The sequence below is a fragment of the Lycium ferocissimum genome, unplaced genomic scaffold (genome assembly GCF_029784015.1).
Source record: "Lycium ferocissimum isolate CSIRO_LF1 unplaced genomic scaffold, AGI_CSIRO_Lferr_CH_V1 ctg853, whole genome shotgun sequence".
Taxonomy (NCBI): Eukaryota; Viridiplantae; Streptophyta; class Magnoliopsida; order Solanales; family Solanaceae; genus Lycium; species Lycium ferocissimum.
In genome coordinates this window covers 99,392-115,000 of record NW_026727301.1, presented here as the reverse complement: position 1 = coordinate 115,000, position 15,609 = coordinate 99,392, and the positions used below count along the sequence as shown (strand labels likewise).

At 44.4% G+C, this 15,609-nt stretch overlaps 1 protein-coding gene across 2 annotated transcripts in view; it reads left to right on the top strand.

Moving 5' to 3' along the window:
* LOC132045903 (coiled-coil domain-containing protein SCD2-like) overlaps positions 1-15,609 on the top strand; it is a 64,990-nt gene that overhangs the window by 9,263 nt on the left and 40,118 nt on the right. The gene's annotated exons all lie outside the window — the stretch shown is intronic.

The window sequence follows — 15,609 nt, the reverse complement described above, 5'->3', positions numbered from 1 at the left end:
TGGAACCCTAAAAGGATAAGATAGGACCGTACGGTCTGACACCCGTACGGTTGTCAGTACAAAATGGCAGAATGGTCTTGACGCGTGGCGGTTCCGTCGGTTCCGCAGCTAGTTAACTGGATTAACGGCCATGTTCAATTCGGACACGGAGGAACCGGACTAACGGCCACGAGAACTTGACTTGGCGAAACCGAAACCGGGCTAACTTGACAAAACCGGCTAACCGCAACGCAGTTTGGTCCGATACACCGGACCAACGATTTACTTTTCTTTTCTCGGATCAGCCACATACAGGTGCAATCCCCCAGTCTGAAGAAAAGACTGATCATACTCGTGCTCATTTGATCTTACCCTCGGCCCCGGTGTCACCGGTCTTGCATATATCCGATTTTTACCGTATACAGATAGTCCCCACATTTTCCGGACCGTAGTTTTACCAGAGTAACAGGAAGTGGATGAGTCACAAAATCGGTGGTTTCATAAGCCCGTTCTTATCTTTTAATTTTGGCGGGAACAGTTGTGTCACGTCCCTCTGACATCGGCCACGAGTCTCGCCCGAATGACCGGCGACCTCGGAACCGCCGTAACCCACGTCGCCTCATATCACGTCTCATTAATTGTGGGACACGTGGCACCCCCCCGGTTGGCTGAACTCTGTAACCACTACAGTCTCCCATGCCTGTATAAGGCTTTTAACCCTCTCATTTTACCACTTTCACTTCTTCACGTTCTTACTTCTCCACTTCTGATCGTTTTCCTCTCCCATTTTCTTACTTGTTTCAATCGTTTTAATCTCCTTTTCTCAGTTGTTTTGATCGTGATCATCTCCTTTTCTCACTTGTTTTGATTGTGATCATAAACCAACTTTTCCAACTTCTCCATTGTTGTTCTTTGATCAAAAGTGCTCCTTTGTTTCCTCTTTCACTCGTCATTTTGAACTCTTCAACTGCCCTTTCAATCTTTCCTTATATCATCGGTTTCATTTCCTACTTCAAATTCACCAACCTCCCTTTTCACATATCCCAAATGTCTGCCAACACCGAAACTACCTCCCAGGACGTTCCCTCGGTTTCTTCTCTGGGAGCCGAGCCAACCTCACAACCCAAGGGAAAAACCTTCATTGAACCTACCGCTTCGGACATAGTACTGTCCAAACCCAACTACAACAAAGAATTTGAAGTCGAGAAGCCTTCTCCGGTTGAGGATAGAGGGTTCGGTGTAAGGCGATATCCTTCGTCTATTACCGAGGATAATCTTGACCAGGTCTGGGCTGATTGCGGATGGGATAACAGTCCGGTTCAAGTGTTCGCCCCCGGGCCCGAAGAATCTATCGCCGATCATAGGGAAGGCTTCTTGTATGTTTACACCTATCCCTTTACACTTAAGCTCAACCACCCAATTGACCCGGTTATTTTGGATATGTGCCGGACATACAACGTGACCTTGGCCCAAATTGGTCCGATAATCTGGAGGACCGTGGCCTGCCTCCGGTTGTTGGCCAACAATATAAAAAAGGAATTTATGATGACACATTTCATCCATTTATATTCCCCGAGGCTATTCCGAGAGGGCGTGATAAAGCTCGCCAAGCGAGGTCGGAACCCAATTTTTTCGAAGATGGATGAAGACAGAGATCGAGGTTGGTTAGAACGCTACGTCCGGGTGAGGACCACGGACATCATTCTGGCTGACTATATGCCCTTTCCGGAGAGGTGGAACGATAATCGTAAGTTTCTCAGTTCTCCCTTCAATAATTATTCTTGCATGCTTTGTCAAACACTTGCTCCCTTGTATTCACACGATTTCTCCCCTTCTCTTTATATCAGCCGTAGCATGGATACCTCCGGCCGTCCGGAACATGAATGAATGGGTTGGAGCACTCCTCGGTCAACACATCCATGAAATCGGACATGGGGGGACATGTCGCGTGGCCGATGGGTCTCTCAAAATCACGGTAATACTCAGCTTGAATTGGAATACATTGTATATTCTACTTTTTTCCTTTTCCTTTTATAATCTCTTCGGTATTCAGGTTTACCCAAGGGCTCGGTGGAGCCAAGACCGATCCGCCAGAGAGCTCAAAGCTGCGGTGCATCCAATTTGATTCGGCGAGGGACATCTCGTCTTATTGCTGCTGCCAACAAAAGGCGGAGAAAGCCCTTGGACAAAGGTCAGAAACCGAAGAAGAAGGCAAAGAGCGTTGTTCGGACTCTAAGGGATGAAACCGAGCCCGATTTCCTTATTCGAAGGGTCGGTGTGGCCCCCTCCATCGCCTCTATTTCGAAGGAGGAAACCACCATTCCGCCATTTCCTTCAGCCGAGGAAGGACCTTCAGCTCCGGCTTTGCACATAGGTGGGGAAGAAGTTCTTTAATCGACTCCTTTAAGGTCAATTGAATACGTTGACATTTCAGGTGATGCTTCATCTGAGGAGACTCCCCTGCAAAGGACTAGAAGATCCGGGCTTGCTTCGACTACTGAAGCCGAACAAAGAGCTAAGTCGGTCCCTGATACCGAGGCTCCAATGGATACCGGCCCACTGCTTGGTGGTGACCCAGCTGCAACATCCGAGGCACCTGCCTCCGCTGGGGCTGCTCCAACCTCTCCTGCACCGAGGTTGGATAACCTCGATGACATGTTCTCGGATACACCACCTGCAACCGGAGAAGCAGCCGGTTTCGGACATCTCCCTACCCCACGGGTCACGAGGGCAGCTAGCCGGTCCACCAAAATTTATTCAAGGGAAAGCCTAGTACGTGTCTTCCCGGCCCCGAGCGTGGAACCGAGGAGGACAAGGTCGGTCGTGGTTACTGTCCCCGAGGATTGCAGTTTCTTGTCCCGTCCTGTGGGAATTGCAAGCTATCTGAGGCCCCTCATCTCGGACTCGAATAAGCGAAAGATGGTCGGAGTCCCCTGGCAGAGTCTCATTAACGAGGGGATACACGCGGGCAACCGGGTGAGCTTATCACCCAATCCTTCCATAATTCAATGTAAACTTTAGCTCCGATTTTATCCAAGTTTAACTTCTCGTTTCTTTTACAGAGTGTGGTGCTCGTCAATGAGGCCTTTATCCGTGCTCAGCAAGAGGTTGTCGACCTTAAGGGTCATCTGGATGCCCAGGGTTGGGAAACGAAGAAGTTCCAGCACCTTTTGCAAGTAAAGAAGGATCAATTGAACCGGGCAGCTGCCCTTTCCAACCTTCAACCCGAACTCGAAGCTGCGAAGGCTGAAAATATTAGTTTGAAAGCTGAATTGGCTGGAATAGTTGATAAGGTCGGCCTCAGCCAAGACAATGCCCATTTTTCTTCGAGGCTCGGTGAACTCGAGGCCACTATCTCCCAACTCCGAAGTGAGCTTGATTCGGTCAAGACTGATGCCGTGAAGTTGGCCGAGAGGCATAGGCTGCTTGAATCTGAAAATGCCGAGTACAAGGAGAAGTTGAGGGTTTTTTAACGGAAAGCCGAGGATAGGGCCCGGATATGCGACGAGCTCAAAACCAAATTCGAGGAGACAGCCGAGGCCAATGACATTCTGAAGGCCGAGCTTGAGTCGGCTACTCAATTTCAAAGAATCCTCGATGAAGAGAGGTCGGAATTAGTGGCTAAATTGGCCCAAGCTGAGGCCGACTTAGCTGAGTCTCTTAAGAATGTGGAGGCTGCCGAGGCTCATACCACGATTGCGGTTGAGTATGAACGGTGGAAGTCCCGAAGGGCCACCCTTGAGCAAGCCCAACAAGGATTTGGGGACCTCCCGGCCCTGATACTCGAAGCCAGAACGATCGAGGAGGAAGCCAAGAGAGCCCTCGATACCGATTCTGAGGATTCTGAGAGAACAGTATCCGAGTACTCCAGATCTAGTCGCACCGGGTATACCAGGGCCTGCATTGGCCTTTATTTTGCCTTTTTGGCTCCATTTTATTTTTTTAACTCTGTAGAAATTTCGGATGTAAAAACCTTCATATATGGAATGTGCATTTTCTTTCCGATTCTCTTTATTCTTTTATCTAAATGCTTGTTATGACTTTTTCCCTAATCGTCAATCCCATTAAAGAACAAACAAAGGCTCGGAGTGATTTTTTCGCACTATGCCGGCGGTAAGTGGCTTTTCTCTTCGTCCGGTACATTTTGTCCGGGGATTTGATCGAGTGGTTTGCCCGTGGGACTTATTTATGCTCTGTGAATTCAGACGTCTCCGAATCACGTTAGGCATTTTAGGGCCGATGTTTTTCGACAGTTTATTTATCATAGATTAGGTTCGGACACCTGAATCCCTGCCTTAGCAATCTTTGATATAGCAATCCCCATTCGAGGGTGTTAAAAGATTTTGGCTTGGTTCAAGCGACCTTATTGCCTTTGTCGAATTTCGACTATAGTCCCCGATGTAAGGTATTTAGATAAAACGATGCCGAACTTCGGCGGTAATCACCGGTGTAGGGTGTTTAACAAGAAGACACATCCGAAATGAATTTGTAATAATCTTTATATTGCAAGTATTTGCACGTACATGATATGAAGACTTCGTCCGTTTCCTTCTGTTTTTGCCGTAGCAAATACTAAGTGGACACGATTCGTTCTGATCGTTTGGTCCTTACATCGAAACCTAATACAGAAGGTCCGGTTTTAGATGAAGGTGAGATACAAAATTTCGAGGACTTCTCCGGAGTAGCACCTAACAGCGTTCACTTTCTTTGTTGAGTTTCTTCGTTTTCTATTAACCGGGGTAAGCCTCGATGTGGGTATAGTGTAGTCCCCTAGTGTTTATCCGAGTTGCATGATCGGGTAAGCACTATCAAGTCCCCACTCGTAGGATATACCCCCGAGTTCCCGGACACGTATCCTCGTTTTTATCAAGTAACACGTTGTACTTGTTGCCTCATTAAAAATCTTATCGGAAAACCCATTTTGGGACAAAACCATACTAAGGAAAAGAGTGCAACACGTGTTTTCAGACCTAACACCTGACTTCATCCGGTACTCGACTTCCTGTAAAAAATAAAGATTAACAAAAAAAAAAACACAAGGGTAGGTGTCCATACCTTAGCAGTAGTATCTCTTCAAATGAGCCACATTCTAGTTATTGCGCAACCGTTGTCCGTCCATGGAGTCCAATTGATACGACCCTTTACTCGTTATTCCTGTAATTTTGTATGGCCCTTCCCAGTTCGAACCTAACTTTCTGTCGTTGGGATTCTTGGTGTTCAAAGTAACTTTCCAAATCACCAAGTCCCCAACTCGAAAATGTCAAAAATTGGCCCTCCGGTTGTAGTACCTTTCCATTCTCTGTTTCTGGGCTGCAATACGGACCAACGCATTTTCGCGAAGTTCATCCGTGAGGTCGAGTTTTATGGCCATGGCCTCCTCGTTTGACCTACTGGTGGCGTGTCTGAATCGGAGACTCGGTTCACCAACTTCTACGGGGATGAGGGCTTCGGCCCCGTAGACCAACGAGAAAGGCGTTTCTCCCGTGCTTGATTTTGATGTGGTTCTGTAAGCCCACAATACCTCCGATAGAACTTCCCTCCAGTGATGCTTCGATGTTTCAAGTCTTTTCCTTAGATTTTGAATTATTGTTTCATTCGTGAATTTTGCCTGTCCGTTTGCACTTGGGTGATACAGAGCTGATACAATTTTCTTGATCTTCAACCCTTCGAGAAAATTATTGACTTTGCTGCCAACGAACTGAGGACCGTTATCACAAGTTATCTCCGTCGGGATGCCGAAACGACAAATAATGTGGTCCTATATGAAGTCAATAACCTCCTTTTCTCTAATATTTTCGAAGGCCTACGCTTCAACCCATTTGGAGAAATAGTCAGTCATAAACAAAATAAAACGGGCCTTACCTGGTGCCCATGGCAGAGGACCAATAATATCCATTCCCCACTTCATGAAAGGCCAAGGTGATATCACCGAGTGTAGCAACTCCCCGGGTTGATGGATCATCGGGGCATGCCTTTGACACCCATCACATTTCCGGAAAAAATTCTTCTAGTCTTTCTCCATCCGGTTCCAGTAATAACCGGCTCTGATAATTTTTTGAACTAAGGCGTCTGCACTAGAGTTATTACCGCAGGTACCCTTGTGGACCTCTCTCATCACATAATCGGTTTCTCCGGGACCCAGACACTTAGCCAGGGGTCCGAAGAAAGACCGTCGATACAATTGTTCGTCTATTAAACAGAACCGTGCTGCTTTTGTCCTTAGTGACCGTGACTCTTTTGGGTCACTCGGGAGCTTTCCATCTTGCAAGTAGTCGATGTATTTGTTACGCCAGTCCCAAGTTAGACCCATCATATTTATTTTAGTATGCCCATTTTCATCGTCGAATTCACCAATTGCACTATGGTTCCGGGGTTGATTTCCTCCCCTTCGACCGAAGAGCCCAAATTGGCCAATACGTCGGCTTCGTTGTTCTGCTCCCTGGCTACATGGTGCACGGTCCACTCTTTAAACCGGTGTAGTATCACTTGGGTTTTCTCCAGATACCTTTGAATTCGTTCATCCTTCACCTCGAAGATGCCATTTACTTGGTTAACGACCAAGAGAGAGTCGCATTTTGCTTCGATTATTTCGGCCCCCATACTCCGAGCTAATTCCAAACCTGCAATCATAGCCTCATACTCGGCTTCATTGTTAGTCAATTTAATAGTTCTAATCGACTGTCTAATGGCATCCCCGGCGGGGGGTTTAAGGACGATGCCTAGTCCGGAACCTTTGAGGTTTGAGGCCCCATCCGCGTGTAGAGACCAAATACCCGAAGCCTTTCCCGAGGTTAGCAGAAGCTCTTTCTCAACCTCGGGGATCATAGCTGGGGTAAAATCTGCCACAAAATCAGCCAAGATTTGAGACTTAATGGCCGTCCGGGGTTTATATTCGATATCATATCCGCTAATCTCTACGGCCCATTTGGTCAGTCTACCCGATAATTCCGGTTTATGCATGATGTTCTTTAGAGGATAAGTAGTCACTACACATATCGGATGGCATTGAAAGTAAGGTTTGAGCTTCCTTGAAGCACTTACCAATGCCAAAGCCAACTTTTCAAGGTGGGGATAACGGGTCTCCGCATCCCCTAAAGTCCTACTCACGTAATATATAGGAAATTGCGTACCTGATTCTTCTCGGACCAAAACACCACTTACCGCTACCTCGGATACGGCAAGGTACGGAAACAACTGCTCATCCGCCTTCGGTGTGTGCAGCAGAGGTGGGTTGGACAAGTACCTTTTCAGTTCCGGCAAGGCTTTTTGGCATTCCAGTGTCCAAATGAAGTCATTCTTCTTCCTTAATAAGGAGAAGAAACGGTGACTTTTATCCGAAGACCTCGAAATGAAACGGCTCAGCGCTGCTATCCTTCCTGTGAGCCTCTGCACTCCTTTGACATTATTCACCACCTCAATATCCTCGATGGCTTTGATCTTGTCCGGGTTAATTTCAATCCCCTGGTTCGATACCATGAAACCCAAGAACTTGCCAGATCGGACACTAAAGGCACATTTCTCCGGGTTAAGCTTCATGTTGTATTTATGGAGCACATCGAAGGTTTCCTATAAGTGTTTTAAATGGCCCTCTATTTCCAGGGACTTGACTACCATGTCGTCAATATAAACTTCCATTGTTTTCCCTATCTGTTCTTCGAACATCCCATTAACTAGGCGTTGGTAAGTTGCACCCGCATTTTTTAACCCGAAGGTCATGACATTGTAACAGTAAGTCCCATACCGAGTAATAAATGATGTTTTCTCTTGATCCTCCGGGTGCATCCAGATTTGGTTATACCCAGAGTAAGCATCGAGAAAACTTAACATCTCATGCCCGGCTATCGCATCGATCATTCTATCGATGTGAGGCATCGAAAATGAATCCTTCGGGCATGCTTTGTTTAAATCTTTATAATCAACGCACATTCTAAATCTATTACCTTTCTTCAGCACCACCACCACGTTGGCTAGCCAATCCGGGTATTTTACCTCCCGGATAGATCCTATTTTTAAAAGCTTTGTTACCTCATCTTTTACGAAGGCGTGTTTCGGCTCTGCCATGGGCCTCCTCTTCTGCTTCACCGGGGGAATCTCCCGTCAAGGCCGAGTTTGTGAGTTGTCACTTCGGTGGCACACCTGTCATATCTATATGGGACTATGCGAAACAATCGACATTAGCTTAAATAAATTTAATTAACTTGATCCTGAGCTCCGAGGTTAACCCCGTGCCCAGGTATACCTTTCTATCCGGTAGATATTCGAACAAGATGACTTGCTCCAGCTCCTCTACGGTAGATTTGGTTGCATCCGAGTCATCCGGTAAGACGAACGATCTGGGTATGCCGAAATCATCCTCTTCATACCCCGGGTCCGACCCCTTCTGCTCCGCTGTCGAACCCGTACCCTTTAATTGCTATTGAGCATCCTTGCCTCCGACTGATTCATCATCCTTCAGATCCGATTTTTTGGGAAAGAGTGGCGTTTCCTCGACCGCGAACATCTCCCTGGCAGCGGGCTGTTCACCTCGGATGGTTTTTATCCCCTCCGGGGTCGGGAATTTCAGCAGCTGATGTAGTGTAGATGGCACCGCCCTCATGCTATGAATCCATGGTCTTCCAAGCAAAGCATTATACTTCATATCCCCTTCGATGACATAGAACACCGTCTGCTGAATGGTGCCGTCAATGTTGACCGACAAAGAAATCTCCCCCTTCGTGGTTTCGCTTGCCATATTGAACCCACTGAGTAACCGGGCAATCGGTACAATCTGATGGAGTAGCCTTAGCTGTTCGACCACTCTTCACCGGATGATGTTGGCCGAGCTACCTAGGTCAATCAAAATACGCTTAACTTGTGATTTAAAAATAAGAATAGAAATTACCAACGCATCATTGTGTGGTTGAATGATGCCTTCTGCATCCTCATTGCTGAAAGAGATGGAGCCCTCGGGTACGTAATCCCGGCTGCGCTTCTCACGCACAATGGAAACCTTTGTTCGCTTCATCACCGGTCCTCGAGGAGCGTCTGTGCCTCCGATTATCATATTGATTATATGCTGAGGTTCCACCGGTTCGGCCCGTTTGTGAGATTCCCTTTCCTTGTAGTGGCTTTTAGCTCGTTCACTCAAGAATTCTCGAAGGTGGCCATTCTTCAGTAACCGAGCCACCTCCTCCCTCAATTGGCTACAGTCTTCAGTTCTGTACCCATGAGTTTCGTGGTACTCATACATCACGCTTGGATCCCGCTGACCCGGATCTGATCTCAGTGGTCTTGGCCATCTTGCTTCTGCGATAAGACCAATGGCCGAGACGAGATCCGAGGTATTGATGCTGAAGTTGTACTCCGATATCCTTGGCAAGTCTTTGTTGCTAACCGAACTCCCGGCATCACTCCTAAATGATAGACCTCGACTGTTCGACGGGCGCTCGGTCCATTTATCATCCCGACCGGAGAATTGACTGGGGCCAACCCTTGATTTCTCTAACCTAAAACTCAACTTTTCTGAATGAGAGTATGACCGGTATCTGTCCCTTGATGATCGGACCTCCGGGTCATAGGCCTTTCTCGACCTTTTGGAGTTTTTGCTCATATTTATGGGTCCCAGGGCGAGCTCAAGCTGGTCATCCTCTACCCGAATCTTTGATTCGTACCTGTTATGAACATCAGCCCAGGTCACAGCCTCATATTCCAACAAATTTTCTTTCAGCTTAAATGAGGTCGTCGAGCTCCGAGGATTAAGCCCTTTGGTAAAAGCCTGTGCAGCCCATTCTTCTGGAACCGGAGGGAGCTCCATCCGTTCCCTTTGGAAACGGTTCACGAACTCTCGTCGCCTTTTGGGCCTACACCTTCTTAGCCTCGGCATGGGCCTTAATGAACGCATCTGCAAGCATTTCTAAGAAAGTGATTAAATGTTCGGGCAGATGGTCATACCAGGTCAGCGCCCCCTACGATAGCGTCTCCCCAAATGTTTTCAGCAAAACGGACTCAATTTCATCCTCTTCGACATCATTGCCTTTTATGGCATACGTGTACGAAGTCACATGCTCCTGTGGATCTGTTGTTCCGTCGTATTTCTGGAAGTTCGGCATCTTGAACTTTTTCGGGATCAACTTCGGAGCGGCACTTGGAGGAAAAGGCCTTTGGATGTACCTCTTCGAATCCGGTCCTTTTAGAATCGGAGGAGCCCTCGGGATCTGATCCACCCGAGAGTTATATATTTTCACCATCTTCTCAGTTGAGTCTACCCGCTTTGCCAATGTTTCGAGCATTCTTAGAACTTTGGTGGATGAACCGGCTCCCGATCCATTACTCTCGACTATCCGAGTTTTATCCCCTCTGGGTTCAGCGACGCCTTTCGGCCTCTCCGGGGCCGCTTTATCATTTTTACTTTGCAGCTGGGCTATTGTGATTCCTTGTTCGGCGCGATTCTCTGTTCCTGCAACATTTCAAAAATTAAACGTAAGTTAACCTCATCCGGGGTATCTGGTACTTTTTGACCTTGTGCCCGGGATAAAGTAATTGAATTGTGAGTATTTAAGGGATCAGTGGCCTGTTGGGTGGCATTCTCTTGGTTCGCGATGTTCTATCGGTTGAGGCCTTCCCTTGAATCAACAGAATTTGGGTCGATGGGATCTGCTGGTAGGTCCCATAGCCCACTATTCTCGTTTTCGGCCGCAATCTCATTGTTGTTGACATGACCAGATTGTCCACTGCTTGCCATTTGGTCCGTTATCACAGAGATCAGCAAAAGATTTCTTAATCTAATGGGTAGGAGATAGATGCCAAGATTAAAAAACCACTATTATCCTAGCCCCACGGTGGGCTCCAAACTGTTTACCCCAAATTTAGGTAACAATTGAATTTATAAGTGAGGTATAGGGTATGTGGTAAACTTTAATCTATATTTGCTGATGTGAAATACTTATGAATTTGCGTGCTATAATATGTATATATGAATATATATATATATATATATATATATATATATATATATATATATATATATATATATATATATATATATATATCGATGTTGAATGAATATATTGTTATAGATAATTAAGCTAATGATGTTAAAAGAATAAACAAGCCACAAGATCCACTGATTCGGACTAAAAAAGGAAAGAGAGAGAGAGAGTGCTTAAATATATTTTCTATTACAATGTTCTAGATCTAAAAAAGTTAACCCCTAAAAGTAGGGAAATGTCCTCTATTTATAGTTTTGCCTCATCGGCCTTTCATACTACACAAAGCCCTTTTGGAAGAAAGAAACCCTTAAAGGATAAGATAAGACCGTACGGTCTGACACCCGTACAGTTATCAGTACAAAATGGCAGAACGGTCTTGATGCGTGGCGGTTCCGTCGGTTCCGCGGCTGGTTAACAGGACTAACGGTCACGTTCAATTCAGACACGGAGAAACCGAACTAACAGCCACGAGAACTTGACTTGGCGAAACCGGGCTAATGGCCACGAGAACTTGACTTGGCGAAATCGGGCTAACGAAACGCAGAGTTTGGTCCGGATACACCGGACCAACAGATTTACTTCTCTTTTCTCGGATCAGCCACATCTGGTGCAATCCCCCGGTCTGAAGAAAAGACTGATCATACTCGTGCTCATTTGATCTTACCCTCGGCCCCGGTGTCACCGGTCTTGCATATATCCGATTTTTACCGTATACAACTGGTTGTTCTGTACTCTCTTTTGTATCGGTTGGTGTTAATAAATTTGCTTCTCTTTTGGTTGTGCATGTAGGTCAAGTTGACCGAACTACGTTAAATCTTTGTCTCATATTATCTTTCTTATTATCTTTAATTTACTGCTTTATCTAATTCTGCACTATCCCGAACTCCCCGATCCTAACAAAACTATTTAAATGGAACATGTAATGATGCGAAATATAAGTTAAACATGGATGATTATAATAAAACATGAGAGTTAATAATCATAAGTCTGAAAAAAAATATTGTTTTATCATGATTGCGGAAAGTAGTCTGAAACATAATAATGTAGCCAACAAGGCTAACCCAGTTATATATCTAACATGACATGACTGAATTAGTCTATGAAACCTCTGACATGAGTTTGACTGCTAAACTATTTACCGGGACAAGGCCCCCGATATACCATGACTGTATAAACTGATATAAATGCGAAATAAACCTAACACCCCGAATGAAGTGGGGCACACCAATAGCTGATACGTGTGAACCTAACGAGCTGATCCGCTGTCCTATAAATGAATATCGGCATCCTGAAAAGCAGGCTCCCGGGCAATAAAAGGGTCGTCAGTACATTTGAATTGTACTGGCATGTAAAGCAACTGAATGAGTAAACATGGCACATGAAAAAATAGCCTTGAAACTGAAATTGTAAACTGAACATGACCATGGGTATCATCTGACATCAGTATAATATAACATAGTTAAAACATCTATAAGTACATATATACATATATATGTAGGCGAGCCTTAGTATAACCCACAACATGAAATCACCACGTAAGCACGTGAAGTCTGGTACCTGGCCCGACCAACAGAGCAGTCCCATACATTGCCAAGGTATGAGACATAAGCATGACATGAAAGGATCCAATCAACTGTCTGAAGGTGTCATCCTAACTGTGTGGATCGACCCGTACCCTACGTTGGAATACGTAGTTTCAGGCTGTCTGAGCATTCTCGGTAAATCTATGCTACTCCCAAAACAGGAACATGCACATGATTATAGTTGGCATAGAAGCCCATGATTTTCATAACATGACTTGTAAACATGATTCGTATGTGTAGTATAGTTTGTATGAAACATGGAAACATGCAGGATTTCATGGAATTTAGTATAATGATTCATGACTTGCATTTAAGAACCCATGAAATTCTAAATATGAGCTTTCATAGATTACGGACGGATTCCCAATAACCAAAATGGAATATCAAGAATACAATAACGAATTAGTAATACAAACATGGTATAGCATGATACATATAACTTAGGTCAACATGAATTAGAATGGAAACCCTAGGTTTGTGGAATTTTGTATTTTCATCGATGAACGTGGCGTGGAGAAGAAGAATAACATTCCTACACATGGATAGAAGCCCAACATACCTTAATCGCTCCAAAAATTTGAGAAAATTCTGAATCTTTGAAGAAGAATTCCAAAAGCTTGAATCTTGAACCTTGAGATGGGTTTTCATAAAAACCCTGGGTTAGGAAAAATGGATTTTCACTTAGAATTCATGTGTAGAATTCATGTGTTGATGTTAGAAACACTTGGAATCTCCTGGAAGAGGCTTAACTTGGTGTAGGAGGATGATGGGAAGAGAGAATGGTCGTTTTAGTGCTTGAGGATGTGAAGAATGAAGTGAAAAAGTCAAAAATCGCAGTTTTAAAGTTGTTGTCGGACCCAATTTAAGCTCAGTGTTAGCCCATTTTACGGCCCGTAAATCATACTGTGAAACCCTAACAGTGTGCTGGATATCTTTAGCATTTTTATGGCCAATTTTATGGCCCGTAAAATATTAACGGCCCATTTTTACGGACCGTAAATTCTGCCGGAGTCAGCAGAACACTGTTTGGTAAATTGTACATAACTTTTTGTAAGGATGTCTGTTTGACCTCCATAATATACCGTTGGAAAGGTATTTCATAGGGCTACAATTTCATGTTATATTTTTCCCAAATTACTTATATATTATTCTGTATACTCACTTTAAGTGAGACCTGATGCAAAGTCACTTGAAAACATGCTTCGTAGAGTAGCTTCTGACTTTACTTTGCCCAAGGCCTCTTCTTATGACTTGATTAGCTTTCTAACCCCCCTTTCTACACTACTCATATTGGTTTCATTATACCCTCATCTTACAAGTCAAACGTTAACCCGAATGCATGAGGTGTTACAATATCTCCCCCTTGGGATCATTCGTCCTCGAATGATGGGTCATGGTTAAGAATGCGGCTAGACATGGCTTGGGTACATGAACGTGAGGAAACATGATATGGAATATGGAGACTGAAATGACATGACATGATTTCATGAAAACATGAACGCTGGGACATGAGACATGAGTAGTGAATACATGAATGTGGAACATGAGACGTGAACATATATGGGGACATGACATGGATAGAAAAGGTATTTACCTTAGATGCTTGATGTTGGCTCCTCAAACAAGTGCGGATAGCTGGATTTCATGTCTTTTTCAGCTTCCCACATATCCTCTTTGACTTTCTGACTCCTATATAACATTTTTACTGAGGCAACTTCCTTAGTCCTCAACTTGCGAACTTGACGATCAAGAATAGCTACAGGGATCTCTTCATAGGATAAACCATCCCTAACTGTTATAGTGTCAGTAGGGACAACCAACAACGAGTATCCCACACACTTCCTCAACATGGATACATAAAACACTGGGTGCACAGAAGTCAATTCTTATGGTAACTCAAGCTCATAAGCCACTTGACCAATCCTTTGCAGGATTCTGTATGGCGAGATATATCAGGGACTAAGTTTCCCTTTCTTTCTAAACCTCATGACACCCTTCATCAGTGAGACCTTTAGGAACACCCAATCATCAACCTGAAACTCTAAGTCTCTTCGCCACACATCTGAATAGGACTTCTGGCGACTTTTAGTCGTTTTCAAATGCTTCTGGATCAACTTGACTTTTTTCATATCCTGATAGACTAAGTCTGTCCCTAACAACTTTTCTTCACCAACTTCGAACCACCTAATGGGTGATTTACACCTTCGCCTATAGCCTCGAACGGTGACATCTTGATACTAGCATGATAACTATTATTATAAACAAATTCAATGAGAGGCAAATGATCATCCCTATTACCTTTGAAATCTAGGACACATACTCTCAACATGTCCTCAAGAGTCTGAATAGTATGCTCTGCCTGGCCATCTGTCTAAGGATGAAAAGTTGTGCAGAGGTTTACCTTGGTAGCCAATATCCTTTCTGAAAGGATTTCAAAAATTTCATTGTGAACTGAGCACCACGGTCTGAAATAATGGACACTGGGGTCCCACGCAATCTGAAAATTTCATGAATATACAATTTGGCATAATCTTCTACTAAATCGGTGGTCTTGACTGGCAAAAAGTGTACTGATTTAGTAAGTCGGTCCACAATCACCCAAATCAAGTCATGTCTTCGGGATGAGCGAGGTAGATATGTTACAAAGTCCATGTTTATCATCTCCCATTTCCAAACATGAATATCAATATCCCAGGCCAAGCCATTATGCCTCTGGTTCTTGGCTTTCACTTACTGACAAATTGGACACTTGGCCACAAAATCTGCTACATTCTTTTTCATGTCTTCCACCAATAAATCTCCTTAAGGTCATGATACATCTTTGTGAAACCTATGTAGCACCCCCTTTGGGAGGATGCCACTTACGAAACAAAAGCTAATTTCACACTCACAATGTTCAGAAGAAATTTATGTCAAAAGATATTCACAATAATTTAGTGGCGGAAATAGGCCCATGCAAAAAAGGTTTAAAATTGTGACATTTTCTTTCTTAACAAAACACTTCATAACATCCCTTGAAGAAATAAAATATCAGAGTATCAATTTAATATGGTAGCACCCTTCTTGAATAATCAAAATGT